At 45.8% G+C, this 18,151-nt stretch overlaps 1 protein-coding gene across 1 annotated transcript in view; it reads right to left on the bottom strand.

The window, feature by feature from the left end:
• Window positions 1-17,098: 17,098 nt before the first annotated feature.
• Window positions 17,099-18,151, bottom strand: part of LOC138854097 (uncharacterized) — a 40,689-nt gene continuing 39,636 nt past the window's right edge. The window contains exon 7 of the mRNA XM_070095083.1: window positions 17,099-18,151. This exon is cut by the window's right edge and continues 304 nt beyond it. The gene's annotated coding sequence lies outside the window, so the exon portion shown is untranslated.

Below are 18,151 nucleotides of genomic sequence, written 5' to 3'. Positions count from 1 at the left end.
TTCTAATGTTTCCAACAGTACCGGGGATCGATCCCGCGACCTCAGTGTGTGAGCTAGCGATCGAGTAATTAAGGCAGCCCGTTAGTAAACAAATAAAGTAGCTTAGACGAGATGGTACTTATACAGATGACAGAAAAGAAATAAGGGAGATTCTGAAGTCCTAATATGACTCAGTGTTTAGTGAGCCGCTGACCAGACTAAGAGTCGATATTCTAAACGGTTTTTTTTATGACGGAGACGTAAAATTTGGTTAATTCAAAAAATCTCTGATATGATCCTAACACTGCAAGGCTTTGAAAAAGCAATAATGATATGTCAGTGCACTCTGCCTCAGGCACGGGCTCAAGGAACTCCGTGTTCTTCGAGAACTGTAAGAAACTCCTGTCACGTGCCTTTAGCATTCTGTGGAGAGGGAGCATGGACACAGGAATCATCCCACAGTTACTAAAAACAACAGACAGCCCACTTCACAAGGGTGACAGTAAAGCAATTGCAAAGAATCACAGATCTGTAGGACTAACGTCCCATATCATAAAATTCTTTGAAAGGGTTCTAAGAGGCAACATCGCCCCCCACCTAGATATCCATCAGTTGCACAACCCGGGGCGGTATGGGTTTAGAGCAGGTCGCTCCTGCCTGTCCCAGCTACTGGACTATGGTCTTGGATGCTGTGGAGGACAAATAAAATGCATATATATTAAACACAGACTGTGTGAAATCTTTGACAAGTGTGACCATGGTGTAATAGCACACAAAATACGTGATAAAGGAATAACAGGAAAGGTTGGTAGATGGATCTATAACTGCCTAACTAATAGAACATATAGAGTAATAGTAAACAGAGTAAAGTCAGAGGCGATGGCTACAGTGAAAAGCTCTGTTCCACAAGGCACAGTACTTGCTCTCATCCTGTTCCTTATCCTTAGGTTTGACATAGACAGAGATGTAAGCCACAGCACCGTGTCTTAATATACGGATGACACCCGAATTTGCATGATAATATCATCCATCGAAGACACCGCAAGATTCCAAGCGGACATCAACCAAATCTTAAAGTGGGCCGGAAAAAACAATATGCAATTCAGTGAAAATAAATTTATATTACTCGGGTATGGAAAACTCTAGGAAATTACAACGTTATCGGAGTATAAAACAAATTCCAATCACACAATAAATCGAAAAGCTAATGTGAAGGACCTGGGAGTGATAATGTCAGAGGATCTCACTCTCAAAGATCACAACAATGTATCTACCACATCTGCTAGGCAAATGATAGGATGGATAATGAGAGCCTTCAAAACGAGAGAGGCCAAGCCCATAATGACTCTTCAAATCGCTTGTTCTCTCTAGGCTGGAACATTGCTGTACACAGCCCCCTTCAAGGTCGGAGAATAAATAAATAAATATACTGAGGAAAGATTCGTCAGGAAACAGAACACCACAGTGCTCTCAACACCTGCTCCAAGGCTGAGGGACTGATTACCTCATCTTTTGTATATAGTTCTACTGTCTTCTAATTATGTCCTAGAATCTGTATTGATAAAGCCACTGGATGGCGAAACGTCTACATGTTGCACATGTGTCTTAAATTTCATCAGAACAAGTCTTTACTGACGCGGGACTAAGATGATGGCCTGTCGTTGGAGATTTTGATCATCTGATCGAGGCCTTCCGCTGGCTTACCCCTCCACCCCTTCATAAATTATGGTCATAGTAAAAGCATCTAAATTACTGCGAACGGATGAAGTTCCTTGATTTGTACGAATAATAATAATAATAATAATAATTATTATTATTATTATTATTATTATTATTATTATTATTATTATTATTATTATTATTATTATTATTATTATTATTATTATTATTATTATTATTATTATTATTATTATTATTATTATATTGGCCCGTGGCCTGGTGGCAAAAGCTTTAGCTTCGTACGGTGAGCGTCTGCGTTCAATTCCCGGCGAGGGTAGAAACATTGGGCGTTTCCTTTGACTGGTTGTCCCTGTTCACTTATCAGTATAAAATAGGTACCTGTGTGTTAGTGTGGGTCACATCCTGGGACAAAATTGACCAAATTTACGGGAAATGCTCAGCATAACAAGCGGCTTTCTATATAGTAGTGTATCATTGATGTCAGCTATGGTCTGTATACCTTGTACAAGTACTGGTATGTACTAGTAGTAGTAAATAAAGATACTATTATATCTGGAGAAGTTAGCGATTAAAAAGCCTTGTTTTCTGTCACTAACGTTTTCGAAATGATGGGAAACTATTTTGTTTATTAACGTAACTTCAGTGAGTGACTTAGTTACAAGAAAAATTATATATTTTTTAATATCTAATATCCATAGCATGTATTTAACAGTTACCTAATCATTTATTTCTTCCATATATCCTTATATAGAACATGATGTACTATGTAAGGATATGAGGTTAGTGTAGTAGACAGAATTTAAACCCCATCAAGCAAGTAACCTTAGGCATGCCTGCTGGGCAGCACTCCCACCTCACACAGTGTCCGTGGTTCGATCCCCGGCGAGTGTGATAACACTGGGCGTGTTTCCTTACACCTATCAGTGTCAAGTGCAAACTCCTACTGTATGCAGATGACAGTGCTCTGTTAGTTTCAGGTAAAGACCCACAAGATATAGCTAATGTTTTAACACTGGAACTGGAGTCCTGCAGCAAATGGTAAATGGTTAATAGACAACAAACTATCATTACACCTCGGGAAAACTGAAGCCATTCTCTTTGGCACGAAACATAAACTGAGAAGGGTAAATATTTTTAATATCCGGTGTAATGGGGAGCCCATCACTTTGGTTTCATCAGTAAAATATCTGGGAATCCCCTTTGACCCATGCATGTCAGGAGAATTGATAGGGAACAGTGTAGTAAAGAAAGCGAATGCACAGATCACTCTTTGATGTTCCTCGTGTCCATCTCACGCTATGCAAAAACTCAATGCACATAAAAGGCCCTAAAATCTGGAATTCATTACCTGTAAATATAAAAGAAACACTACCTGTTTATAAATTCAAGTCTCTTCTCAAAGTTCACTTACTCACTCAAAACCAAATAAATACTGAATAACTGAACCTTATAAATTGTATATCCTATATGTTACTCACAATTATATCACACAAATGTTAAACCTAGGACCCAATCTAACTTTGTTATTTTTTTAAATACACTACCTAACAGAATACTCCATACGACTGAATGTACAACAATGCAAGCAACCATATGACCTGTCTTTGTAATACTCATTTGTGCTTTATAGTTATCTGTTTACAATAATGTTTTATCACTGATTTCATCATTGCTTAGTTAATCTTAAGTTAATTTTAAGCCAGCCCGTAATGCTATGCATATAAGTGGCTTTGGCATGCTGCTCTTACCTGTATTTTTTGTACCTCTGTATGTATGCTTAAATTACTAAATAAAATAAAATAAAAAAAAATAAAATGCCAGACTGAAGTTCCTGTATAGACAAGCACAGTGTCTACCTACTGAGGCTCGCAGGACCCTATGTCTAGCCCTTATACAGTGTCATATGGATTACGCTTGCTCTTCATGGAACTCTGCCTTGACAAAAAAACTGAAAGATAGACTGCAAATCACCCAGAACAAAATCGTAAGATTCATCCTGGGGCTGGGACCAAGAGAACATGTAGGCCAGGATGAATTACAGCAGTTGGATATGCTGAATGTTGAAGACAGAGTAAAACAACTGAAGCTAAATCATGTTTATAAAATTGCTCACAAACAGTGTCCAGAATATCTTGCTGTCAATTTTGTCAAGGTTGGGAACCGCAGCAATCATAGTACTAGGGGGAGAGAGCACAACTTTGTAGTACCCACAGTCAGTGGCCAGGCTTCAAACACCTTTTATTGTACAGCAATAAAGGAATGGAACAGACTGCCTGCACATGTCAAAGCCAGTCATAGCATGAACCAGTTCAAGAAGAGTGCCAAAAAGTGTCTGATGAATGTAGCTACAGAAAGGGAGGGGAATGATTTTCTATTTTTTAGCTAACATACATGTAAATTTTACCTTATTCCTAGTAATGACCCTCGTATTGCAGATAGTCTTAATGACCCTCGTGTAGTAGATAGTCTTAATGACCCTCGTGTAGTAGATAGTCTTAATGACCCTCGTGTAGTAGATAGTCTTAATGACCCTCGTGTAGTAGATAGTCTTAATGATCCTCGTGTAGTAGATAGTCTTAATGACCTTCGTGTAGTAGATAGTCTTAATGACCCTCGTGTAGTAGATAGTCTTAATGACCCTCGTGTAGTAGATAGTCTTAATGACCCTCGTGTAGTAGATAGTCTTAATGACCCTCGTGTAGTAGATAGTCTTAATGACCCTCGTGTAGTAGATAGTCTTTTTAGTATGATAATAAGATGTTATCTTCATTATAGAATAAGAAAATATTATAACCTTTATATTATAATAATAAGGTAAAAGGACCCCAATGGAAATAAGTCACTCTGTCTGACTTTTTTGGGTTATCCCAGGTTCTCTACACATATGCTGCTATGTATGATAATTCTATGTAACTGTATTTGTGTATACCTGAATAAACTTACTTACTTACTTACTTACTTACTTCAAGTGGGTTGAGGCAAAAGTCATTGTTCTATGCGCTTCATGGCTAGAAAAAAATATTCTTGAGTCTGCAATTATTAAACACGATACACTTACCATACCACGGGCGGGGATAGAACCCGCCGTCAGAGTCTCAAAACTCCAGACCGTCGATACACTTACATTATTCAACAGTAGTGATGGGTTATTTAAGCTTGTTTCATTTGTAATTTGAGGTTGTGCACAGTCTGAAACCCGAGTTATACATAAATGTCATGGATTGCCTTACGTGCCAGGGTTCCACAAGTAGGAACTAGGAAGGGGCCCTTTCCTGGTGAGGCTCGACCAGTATCTACAAACTAGGCGAGTTTGCCCTAGATTTTCGTTTTCTTTAATTATTGAGGCGTTGCCACAAGGCTAATGTCAGACAGTTTTATTCAGAATATAAAGTCGTTTATATTTGGCAAGTCCAACGTATGATCTTAGTAACTAGTATTTTACCAATTTTAATTTTGCTAGTTAATCACTAATTTACCTTGGCTTATGGGCTGACTCTTCTATGTTTCCTACAGTACTTAATCTTCCAGGTTCTAGGCACTCGCTGTGCCTGGCATTAGGCAATTGTTGTGCCTGGCACTAGGCACTCGTTGTGCCTGACTCTAGGCACTCGCTGTGCCTGGCACTAATCACTCGTTGTGCCTGACACTAGGCACTCGTTGTGTCTGGCTCTAGGCACTCGCTGTGCCTGGCGCTAGGCAATTGTTGTGCCTGGCACTAGACACTCGTTGTGCCTGACTCTAGGCGCTCGCTGTGCCTGGCACTAAGCACTCGTTGTGCCTGGCACTAGGCACTTGTTGTGCCTGGCACTAGGCACTCGTTGTGCCTGGCTCTAGGCACTCGTCGTGCCTGGCACTAGGTACTCTTTGTGCTTGGCACTAGGTACTCGTTGTGCCTGGCACTAGGCACTCGTTGTGCCTGACTCTAGGCACTCGCTGTGCCTGGCACTAAACACTCGTTGTGCCTGGCACTAGGCAATCGTTGTGCCTGGCACTAGGCACTCGTTGTGCCTGGCATTAGGCACTCGTTGTGCCTGGTACTAGGTACTCGTTGTGCCTGGCACTTGGCACTCGTTGTGCCAGGTACTAGGTACTCGTAGTGCCTGGCACTAGGCACTTGTTGTGCCTGGCACTAGGCACTCGTTGTGCCTGGCATAGGCACTCGTTGTGCCTGGCACTCGTTGCGCCTGGCACTAGGCACTCGTAGTGCCTGGCACTAGGCACTCGTAGTGCCCGGCACTAGGAACTCATTGTGCCTGGCACTAGGCATGCGACACTGAGACCAGGCCTCGTGGTGGATCAGGGTCTGATCAACCAGGCCGTTACTGCTGGCGGCACGCAAACTGACGTACGAACCACAGCCCGGTTGGTCAGGTACTGACTTTAGGTGCCTGTCCAGTGCCTTATTGAAGACAGCCAGGGGTCTATTGGTAATCCCCTTTATGATAAATTAGACACATGTGCAACTCTTGGGTATCTTTAGTGAGGAAACGTTTCGCCACACAGTGGCTTCATCAGTCCATATAAAGGAGAATCTTGAAGAACAGGAGGAGAATGAGGTAATCAGTCCCTCAACCTTGAGTCGATGTGGTCAGTCCATCAATCTTGAATAGAATATGGCAGGATGTTCCAGGGAGGGGACACAGAAACAAGAGGCCACAATTGGAAGTTGAAGACACAAATGAGTCAGAGAGATAGTAGGAAGTATTTCTTCAGTCATAGAGTTGTAAGGCAGTGGAATAGCCTAGAAAATGACGTAGTGGAGGCAGGAACCATACACAGTTTTAAGACGAGGTTTGATAAAGCTCATGGAGCGGGGAGAGAGAGGGTCTAGTAGCAACCGGTGAAGAGGCGGGGCCAGGAGCTAGGACTCGACCCCTGCAACCACAAATAGGTGAGTACAAATAGGTGAGTACGTGCGGAGAAGCAGCTTATAAACCGTAGGCAGGAGAGGTGCAGCAGTCGTAGGTGGTGTCACATTTGTCCAATGTGGAAGTAGGTCGTGCCCAAGGTTTAGGCAAGCGAAGAATTCCCAAGTATTAAGATCCCAAGAAGTTTCAGTGTCTGACAGGATTGTGGATGAATGGTTCAGAGAACCGACACGTTAATAAATTTATCAACGTGTCGGTTCTCTGAACCATTCATCCACAATCCCTCTTATGTATGCTGTGAGGCATTTGAACAGTCTTGGGGCCCGGAGACTTATTGTGTTTTGTCTCAGTGTACTCGTGTTGCCCCTGCTTTTCATTAGGGGAATGTTGCATCTCCTGCCGAATCTTTCGCTTTCATAGGGAGTAATTTTCGTGTGCAAGTTTAGTACTTATCCTTCTAGGATTTTCCAAGTGTATATTATCATGTATCTCTCTCGCCTGGGCTCCAGGAAACACAGATCAAGGGCTTTCAACCTTTTCTCAGTAATTTAGGTGCCTTATCGTACTTATGTGTGCCGTGAAAGTTCTTTGTACACTCTCCAGGTCTGCAGTTTCGCCAGCCTTGAAAGGGGCAGTTAACGTAAACAGTATTCCAGCCTAGAGAGAACTAGCGATTTGAACAGAATCATCATGGGATTGGCGTCCCTAGTTTTGAAGGTTCTCATTATCCATCCTATCATTTTCCTAACTGATGCGGTAGATACCTTGTTGTGGTTTTTGAAGGTGAGATTCTCTGACATTATCTCTCCCAGGTCCTTCACGTTTCTTTTTCGCATGGTTAGAATTTGTCGTATACCCTAATACAGTTTTAATTTCCTCAATATTCTCATACCTGAGTAGTTGAAATTTCTCTTTATTGAACTTCATATTGTTTTGAGTGGCCCATTTGAAGATTTGATTGATGTCCGCTTGGAGTCCTGCCGTGTCTTCGATGGAGGTCACTGCCATGGTGATCCGGGTGTCATACACAAAGGAAAACACGGAGCTATGGCCTATATCTTTCCGTATGTCAGATATGAGGATGAGGAATAGAATGGGAGCGAGTACTGTGCCTTGTGGAACAGAGCTTTTCACCGTGGCAGCCTGATACTCTACTCTGTTTACTATTACTCTGTGTTCCATTTGTCAGGAAGTTATAGATCTATCTACCAACTTTTCCTGTTATTCCTTCATCACGAATTTTGTGTGCTATTACACCATGGTCACACTTGTAGACAGCTTGTGTAAAGTCTGTGTATACTACATCAGCACTTCCGTACAGTAGGGTAGTACTTCCCTACAGTGCTGGAAGTACTTCCCTACAGTGCTGGTAGTACTTCCCTACAGTGCTGCTAGTACTTCCCTACAGTGCTGTTGGTACTTCCCTAGAGTGCAGGTAGTACTTCTCTACAGTGCAGGTAGTACTTCCCTACAGTGCAGGTAGTACTTCCCTACGGTGCAGGTAGTACTTCTCTACAGTGCTGGTAGTACTTCCCTACAGTGCAGGTAGTACTTCCCTATAGTGCAGGTAGTACTTCCCTACAGTGCTGGTAGTACTTCCCTACAGTGCAGGTAGTACTTCCCTACAGTGCTGGAAGTACTTCCCTACAGTGCTGGTAGTACTTCCCTACAGTGCTGCTAGTACTTCCCTACAGTGAAGGTAGTACTTCCCTATAGTGCAGGTAGTACTTCCCTACAGTGCAGGTAGTACTTCCCTAGAGTGCAGGTAGTAATTCTCTACAGTGCAGGTAGTACTTCCCTACAGTGCAGGTAGTACTTCCCTACGGTGCAGGTAGTACTTCTCTACAGTGCTGGTAGTACTTCCCTACAGTGCAGGTAGTACTTCCCTATAGTGCAGGTAGTACTTCCCTACAGTGCTGGTAGTACTTCCCTACAGTGCAGGTAGTACTTCCCTACAGTGCTGGAAGTACTTCCCTACAGTGCTGGTAGTACTTCCCTACAGTGCTGCTAGTACTTCCCTACAGTGCAGGTAGTACTTCCCTATAGTGCAGGTAGTACTTCCCTACAGTGCAGGTAGTACTTCCCTACAGTGAAGGTAGTACTTCCCTACAGTGCTGGCAGTACTTCCCTACAGTGTTGGTAGTACTTCTCTACAGTGCAGGTAGTACTTACCTACAGTGCTGGTAGTACTTCCCTACAGTGCTGGTAGTACTTCTCTACAGTGCTGGAAGTACTTCCCTATAGTGCAGGTAGTACTTCCCTACAGTGCAGGTAGTACTTCCCTACAGTGTAGGCAGTCCTTCCCTACAGTGCAAGTAGTACTTCTCTACAGTACTGGTAGTACTTCTCTACAGTGCTGGTAGTACTTCCTTACAGTGCTGGTAGTACATCCCTACAGTGCTGGTAGCACTTCCCTACAGTGCTGGTAGTACTTCTCTACAGTGTAGGTAGTACTTCCCTACAGTGCTGGTAGTACATCTCGACAGTGCTGGTAGTACTTCCCTACAGTGCTGGTAGTACTTCCCTACAGTGCAAGTAGTACTTTCCTACAGTGCAGGTAGTACTTCCCTACAGTGCAGGTAGTACTTCTCTACAGTGCTGGTAGTACTTCCCTACAGTGGTGATAGTACTTCCCTACAGTGCAGGTAGTACTTCTCTACAGTGCAGGTAGTACTTCCCTACAGTGCTGGTAGTACATCCCTACAGTGCGAATAGTACTTCCCTACAGTGGGGATAGTACTTCCCTACAGTGCAGGTAGCACTTCCCTACAGGGCAGGTAGTACTTCCCCACAGTGCAGGTAGTACTTCCCTACAGTGGGGATAGTACTTCCCTACAGTGTTGGTAGTACTTCCCTGCTGTGCAGGTAGTACTTCCCTACAGTGCTGGTAGTACTTCCCTACAGTGCTGGTAGTACTTCCCTACAGTGCAGGTACTACTTCCCTACAGTGCTGGTAGTACTTCCCTACAGTGCAGGTGGTACTTCCCTACAGTGCTGGCAGTACTTCCCTACAGTGCAGGTACTACTTCCCTACAGTGCTGGTAGTACTTCCCTACAGTGCAGGTGGTACTTCCCTACAGTGCTGGTAGTACTTCCCTACAGTGCAGGTACTACTTCCCTACAGTGCTGGTAGTACTTCCCTACAGTGCAGGTGGTACTTCCCTACAGTGCTGGTAGTACTTCCCTACAGTGCTGGTAGTACTTCCCTACAGTGCAGGAAGTACTTCACTACAGTGCTGGCAGTACTTCCCTACAGTGCAGGTAGTACTTCTCTACAGTGCTGATAGTACTTCCCTACAGTGCTGGTAGTACATCCCTACAGTGCTGGTAGTACTTCCCTACAGTGCTGGTAGTACTTCCCTACAGTGCAGGTAGTACTTCCCTACAGTGCAGGTAGTACTTCACTACAGTGCTGGTAGTACTTCCCTACAGTGCAGGTAGTACTTCCCTACAGTTCAGGTAGTACTTCCCTACAGTTCAGGTAGTACTTCCCTACAGTGCAGGTAGTACTTCCATACAGTGCAGGTAGTACTTCCCTACAGTACAGGTAGTACTTCCCTACAGTTCATGTAGTACTTCCCTACAGTGCAGGTAGTACCTCCCTACAGTTCAGGTAGTACTTCCCTACAGTTCAGGTAGTACTTCCCTACAGTGCAGGTAGTACTTCCATACAGTGCAGGTAGTACTTCCCTACAGTGCAGGTAGTACTTCCCTACAGTGCTGGTAGCACTTCCCTACAGTGCAGGTAGTACTTCTCTACAGTGCAGGTGGTACTTCTCTACAGTACAGGTAGTACTTCCCTACAGTGCAGGTAGTACTTCCCTACAGTGCAGGTAGTACTTCCCTACAGTGCAGGTAGTACTTTTCTACAGTGCAGGTAGTACTTCCATACAGTGCATGTAGTACTTCCCTACAGTGCAGGTAGTACTTCCCTACAGTGCAGGTAGTACTTCCCTAAAGTGGGGATAGTACTTCCCTACAGTGCAGGTAGTACTTCCCTAGAGTGCAGGAAGTACTTCCCTACAGTGCAGGTAGTACTTCCCTACAGTGCAGGTAGTACTTCCCTACAGTGCAGGTAGTACTTCCCTACAGTGCAGGTAGTACTTCCCTACAGTGAGGATAGTACTTCCCTACAGTGGGGATAGTACTTCCCTACAGTGCAGGTAGTACTTCCCTACAGTGCAGGTAATACTTCTCTACAGTGCAGGTAGTACTTCTCTACAGTGCAGGTAGTACTTCCCTACAGTGCAGGTAGTACTTCCCTACAGTGCAGGTAGTACTTCCCTACAGTGCAGGTAGTACTTCTCTACAGTGCAGGTAGCACTTCCCTACAGTGGGGATAGTACTTCCCTACAGTGGAGATAGTACTTCCCTACAGTGCAGGTAGTACTTCCCTACAGTGCAGGTAGTATTCCCTACAGTGGGGATAGTACTTCCCTACAGTGGGGATAGTACTTCCCTACAGTGTTGGTAGTACTTCCCTGCAGTTTACCTGGAGTTTACCTGGAGAGAGTTCCGGGGTTCAACGCCCCCGCGGCCCGGTCTGTGACCAGGCCTCCTGGTGGATCAGAGCCTGATCAACAAGGCTGTTGCTGCTGGCTGCACGCAAACCAACGTACGAGCCACAGCCCGGCTGGTCAGGAACCGACTTTAGGTGCTTGTCCAGTGCCAGCTTGAAGACTGCCAGGGGTCTGTTGGTAATCCCCCTACTTCCCTACAGTGGGGATAGTACTTCCATACAGTGCAGGTAGTACTTCCCTACAGTGCAGGTAGTACTTCCCTACAGTGGGGATAGTACTTCCATACAGTGCAGGTAGTACTTCCCTACAGTGGGGATAGTACTTCCATACAGTGCAGGTAGTACTTCCCTACAGTGCAGGTAGTACTTCCCTACAGTGCAGGTAGTACTTCCCTACAGTGGGGATAGTACTTCCATACAGTGCAGGTAGTACTTCCCTACAGTGCAGGTAGTACTTCCCTACAGTGGGGATAGTACTTCCATACAGTGCAGGTAGTACTTCCCTACAGTGCAGGTAGTACTTCCCTACAGTGCAGGTAGTACTTCCCTACAGTGGGGATAGTACTTCCATACAGTGCACGTAGTACTTCCCTACAGTGCAGGTAGTACTTCCCAACAGTGGGGATAGTACTTCCATACAGTGCAGGTAGTACTTCCCTACAGTGCAGGTAGTACTTCCCTACAGTGCAGGTAGTACTTCCCTACAGTGGGGATAGTACTTCCCTACAGTGCAGGTAGTACTTCCCTACAGTGCAGGTAGTTCTTCCCTACAGTGGGGATAGTACTTCCATACAGTGCAGGTAGTACTTCCCTACAGTGCAGGTAGTACTTCCCTACATATTGGATAGTACTTCCATACAGTGCAGGTAGTACTTCCCTACAGTGCAGGTAGTACTTCCCTACAGTGCAGGTAGTACTTCCCTACAGTGGGGATAGTACTTCCCTACAGTGCAGGTAGTACTTCCCTAAAGTGGGGATAGTACTTCCATACAGTGCTGGTAGCACTTTCCTACAGTGCTGGTAGTACTTCTCTACAGGGCAGGTAGTACTTCCCTACAGTGCTCGTAGTACTTCCCTACTGTGCTGGTAGTACTTCCCTACAGTGGGGGTAGTACTTCCCTACAGTAGGGATAGTACTTCCCTAGAGCGAGGGCAGTACTTCCCTACAGTGGGGGTAGTACTTCCTTACAGTGGAGGTAGTACTTCCGGACAGTGGGGGTAGTACTTCCCTAGAGTGAGGGTAGTACTTCCCTACAGTGGGGGTGGCACTTCCCTACAGTGGTGGTAGTACTTCCCTACAGTGGGGGTAGTACTTCCCTACAGAGGGGGTAGTACTTCCCTACAGTGGGGGTGGCATTTGCCTACAGTGGTGGTAGTACTTCCCTACAGTGGGGGTAGTACTTCCCTACAGTGGGGGTGGCACTTCCCTACAGTGGGGGTGGTACTTCCCTACAGTAGGGGTAGCACTTACCTACAGTGGGGGTAGTACCTCCCTACAGTGGGGTGGCACTTCCCTACAGTGGGGGTGGCACTTCCCTACAGTGGGGGTGCACTTCCCTACAGTGGGGGTGGCACTTCCCTACAGTGGTGGTAGTACTTCCCCACAGTGGGGGTAGTACTTCCCTACAGTGGGGGTGGCACTTCCCTACAGTAGGGGTAGTACTTCCCTACAGTGGGGGTGGCACGTCCCTACAGTGGGGGTGCACTTCCCTACAGTGGGCGTGGCACTTCCCTACAGTGGGAGTGGCACTTCCCTACAGTGGGGGTGGCACTTCCCTACAGTGGGGGTGGCACTTCCCTACAGTGGGGGTGGCACTTCCCTACAGTGGGGGTGGCACTTCCCTACAGTGGGGGTGGCACTTCCCTACAGTGGGGGTGCACTTCCCTACAGTGGGGGTGGCACTTCCCTACAGTGGTGGTAGTACTTCCCCACAGTGGGGGTAGTACTTCCCTACAGTGGGGGTGGCACTTCCCTACAGTAGGGGTAGTACTTCCCTACAGCGGGGGTGGCACGTCCCTACAGTGGGGGTGCACTTCCCTACAGTGGGGGTGGCACTTCCCTACAGTGGGGGTGGCACTTCCCTACAGTGGGGGTGGCACTTCCCTACAGTGGGGGTGGCACTTCCCTACAGTGGGGGTGGCACTTCCCTACAGTGAGGGTGGCACTTCCCTACAGTGGGGGTGGCACTTCCCTACAGTGAGGGTGGCACTTCCCTACAGTGAGGGTGGCACTTCCCTACAGTGGGGGTGGCACTTCCCTACAGTGAGGGTGGCACTTCCCTACAGTGAGGGTGGCACTTCCCTAAAGTGGGGGTGGCACTTCCCTACAGTGGGGGTGGCACTTCCCTACAGTGAGGGTGGCACTTCCCTACAGTGAGGGTGGCACTTCCCTACAGTGGGGGTGGCACTTCCCTACAGTGGGGGTGGCACTTCCCTACAGTGAGGGTGGCACTTCCCTACAGTGGGGGTGGCACTTCCCTACAGTGGGGGTGGCACTTCCCTACAGTGAGGGTGGCACTTCCCTACAGTGAGGGTGGCACTTCCCTACAGTGGGGGTGGCACTTCCCTACAGTGGGGGTGGCACTTCCCTACAGTGGGGGTGGCACTTCCCTACAGTGGGGGTGGCACTTCCCTACAGTGGGGGTGGCACTTCCCTACAGTGGGGGTGGCACTTCCCTACAGTGGGGGTGGCACTTCCCTACAGTGGGGGTGGCACTTCCCTACAGTGGGGGTGGCACTTCCCTACAGTGGGGGTGGCACTTCCCTACAGTGGGGGTGGCACTTCCCTACAGTGGGGGTGGCACTTCCCTACAGTGGGGGTGGCACTTCCCTACAGTGGGGGTGGCACTTCCCTACAGTGGGGGTGGCACTTCCCTACAGTGGGGGTGGCACTTCCCTACAGTGGGGGTGGCACTTCCCTACAGTGGGGGTGGCACTTCCCTACAGTGGGGGTGGCACTTCCCTACAGTGGGGGTGGCACTTCCCTCGGACAACCATGAGCACAAATAAGGTAAATAAATAACTCGTTATTCTGATCTTTATTTTGTTTATCTAGTAACACAGTGACCTCACTAGTAACACAGTGACGTCACTAGTAACACAGTGACGTCACTAGTAACACAGTGACGTCACTAGTAACACAGTGACGTCACTAGTAACACAGTGACGTCACTAGTAACACAGTGACGTCACTAGTAACACAGTGACGTCACTAGTAACACAGTGACGTCACTAGTAACACAGTGACGTCACTAGTAACACAGTGACGTCACTAGTAACACAGTGACGTCACTAGTAACACAGTGACGTCACTAGTAACACAGTGACGTCACTAGTAACACAGTGACGTCACTAGTAACACAGTGACGTCACTAGTAACACAGTGACGTCACTAGTAACACAGTGACGTCACTAGTAACACAGTGACGTCACTAGTAACACAGTGACGTCACTAGTAACACAGTGACGTCACTAGTAACACAGTGACGTCACTAGTAACACAGTGACGTCACTAGTAACACAGTGACGTCACTAGTAACACAGTGACGTCACTAGTAACACAGTGACGTCACTAGTAACACAGTGACGTCACTAGTAACACAGTGACGTCACTAGTAACACAGTGACGTCACTAGTAACACAGTGACGTCACTAGTAACACAGTGACGTCACTAGTAACACAGTGACGTCACTAGTAACACAGTGACGTCACTAGTAACACAGTGACGTCACTAGTAACACAGTGACGTCACTAGTAACACAGTGACGTCACTAGTAACACAGTGACGTCACTAGTAACACAGTGACGTCACTAGTAACACAGTGACGTCACTAGTAACACAGTGACGTCACTAGTAACACAGTGACGTCACTAGTAACACAGTGACGTCACTAGTAACACAGTGACGTCACTAGTAACACAGTGACGTCACTAGTAACACAGTGACGTCACTAGTAACACAGTGACGTCACTAGTCGTCACTAGTAACACAGTGACGTCACTAGTAACACAGTGACGTCACTAGTAACACAGTGACGTCACTAGTAACACAGTGACGTCACTACGTCACTAGTAACACAGTGACGTCACTAGTAACACAGTGACGTCACTAGTAACACAGTGACGTCACTAGTAACACAGTGACGTCACTAGTAACACAGTGACGTCACTAGTACCACAGTGACGTCAAGAGTCACACAGTGACGTCAGTAGAAGCACAGTGACGTCGTCACGAGTAACACAGAGACGTCACTAGTAACACAGTGACGTCACTAGTAACACAGTGACGTCACTAGTAACACAGTGACGTCACTAGTAACACAGTGACGTCACTAGTAACACAGTGACGTCACTAGTAACACAGTGACGTCACTAGTAACACAGTGACGTCACTAGTAACACAGTGACGTCACTAGTAACACAGTGACGTCACTAGTAACACAGTGACGTCACTAGTAACACAGTGACGTCACTAGTAACACAGTGACCTCACTAGTACGTCACTACAGTGACGTCACTAGTAACACAGTGACGTCACTAGTAACACAGTGACGTCACTAGTAACACAGTGACGTCACTAGTAACACAGTGACGTCACTAGTAACACAGTGACGTCACTAGTAACACAGTGACGTCACTAGTAACACAGTGACGTCACTAGTAACACAGTGACGTCACTAGTAACAGTGACGTCACTAGTAACAGTGACGTCACTAGTAACAGTGACGTCACTAGTAACACAGTGACGTCACTAGTAACACAGTGACGTCACTAGTAACACAGTGACGTCACTAGCAACACAGTGACGTCACTAGTAACACAGTGACGTCACTAGCAACACAGTGACGTCACTAGTAACACAGTGACGTCACTAGTAACACAGTGACGTCACTAGCAACACAGTGACGTCACTAGTAACACAGTGACGTCACTAGTAACACAGTGACGTCACTAGTAACAGTGACGTCACTAGTAACAGTGACGTCACTAGTAACACAGTGACGTCACTAGTAACAGTGACGTCACTAGTAACAGTGACGTCACTAGTAACAGTGACGTCACTAGTAACACAGTGACGTCACTAGTAACACAGTGACGTCACTAGTAACACAGTGACGTCACTAGTAACACAGTGACGTCACTAGTAACACAGTGACGTCACTAGTAACACAGTGACGTCACTAGTAACACAGTGACGTCACTAGTAACACAGTGACGTCACTAGTAACACAGTGACGTCACTAGTAACACAGTGACGTCACTAGTAACACAGTGACGTCACTAGTAACACAGTGACGTCACTAGTAACACAGTGACGTCACTAGTAACACAGTTACGTCACTAGTAACACAGTGACGTCACTAGTAACACAGTGACGTCACTAGTAACACAGTGACGTCACTAGTAACACAGTGACGTCACTAGTAACACAGTGACGTCACTAGTAACAGTGACTTCACTATTAACACAGTGACGTCACCAGTAACACAGTGACGTCACTAGTAACACAATGACGTCACTAGTAACACAGTGACGTCACTAGTAAAACAGTGACGTCACTAGTAACACAGTGACGTCACTAGTAACACAGTGACGTCACTAGTAACACAGTGACGTCACGAGTAACACAGTGACGTCACTAGTAACAGTGACAACACTAGTAACAGTGACGTCACTAGTAGCACAGTGACGTCACTAGTAACACAGTGACGTCACTAGTAACAGTGACGTCACTAGTAACACAGTTACGTCACTAGTAACACAGTGACGTCACTAGTAACAGTGACGTCACTAGTAACAGTGACGTCACTAGTAACACAGTGACGTCACTAGTAACACAGTGACGTCACTAGTAGCAGTGACGTCACTAGTAACAGTGACGTCACTAGTAACACAGTGACGTCACTAGTAACAGTGACGTCACTAGTAACAGTGACGTCACTAGTAACACAGTGACGTCGCTAGTAACACAGTGACGTCACTAGTAACACAGTGACGTCACTTGTAACACAGTGACGTCACTTGTAACACAGTGACGTCATCAGTAACACAGTGACGTCACTAGTAACACAGTGACGTCACTAGTAACACAGTAACGTCACTATTAACACAGTGACGTCACTAGTAACACAGTGACGTCACCAGTAACACAGTGACGTCACTAGTAACACAGTGACGTCACCAATAACACAGTGACGTCACTAGTAACATAGTGGCGTCTTTTGTGACCCCTGGCTCTCCGTACCATAATGGCCACGTTCATTCTTGAGTTTTTTCAAGACCGTTGCCCATGATAAAAATAAAAAGTGTGAGAGGCAGCTTCAATTTCTTTCTGTTTATTTTAACTGTGATTATTCCAAATACTTTAGATGCTAAAACGACCCAGTTTATGGAAATTTTAATTCTTAATCCACATGTGACAGACAGACTAAATCTAAGAGTTATAAGCATACGTTAATTAATGGGAATACTGAAGCAGATGCAAATGGTACAACCCTTTGTAATTGATACAGATAAATTTGACATATTTATTAGAAAACATTTCGGTCCCGAGATTTTAATCACTTCTGACATATATAGGTGTTATACCTAACTCTCCGCCTCTATATACTGCATTTCTAACTTCTGTATGTGCCGGGTCAACACACAGAGAAGACCTGGGCCACGATGTCCTGGTGAACCCTCCTGTACCTTTGTATGTTAGAAGTGATCAAGGTTCCAGGAGCCAAACTTCTGGTTATAAATATGTCCTATTTTTTGCTTATGTGTCTTTCCAAATCTTTCTATTATAAAGGAATGCGCAATCCAATTTAAGAATGGAGAAGCGGTGAGTAAGAGTCATTTAGCCTTCAAATATGCAGAAGAAATGCGTCAGATACCATCATCTGATAGCTATTTAGCATATCATATTCGACTTACGATATTTTCTATTTACGATGGGCTCATCGGAATGTAACCCCATCGTAAGTCGAGGACGAATGCAAGGAAACTTTTACAAGGACAATGTTTCCCCCTCACACGGAGAAGAGCGAAACCTTCAACCTTGAAAAATTTTCCATGCATTTCTTGTCTCCTTAGGAGCCTTAAAGCTGCTTGTAGCACTGT

The sequence above is a fragment of the Cherax quadricarinatus genome, chromosome 49, assembly GCF_038502225.1.
Source record: "Cherax quadricarinatus isolate ZL_2023a chromosome 49, ASM3850222v1, whole genome shotgun sequence".
NCBI classification, from domain to species: Eukaryota; Metazoa; Arthropoda; class Malacostraca; order Decapoda; family Parastacidae; genus Cherax; species Cherax quadricarinatus.
This window is presented reverse-complemented; position numbering and strand designations above follow the sequence as displayed.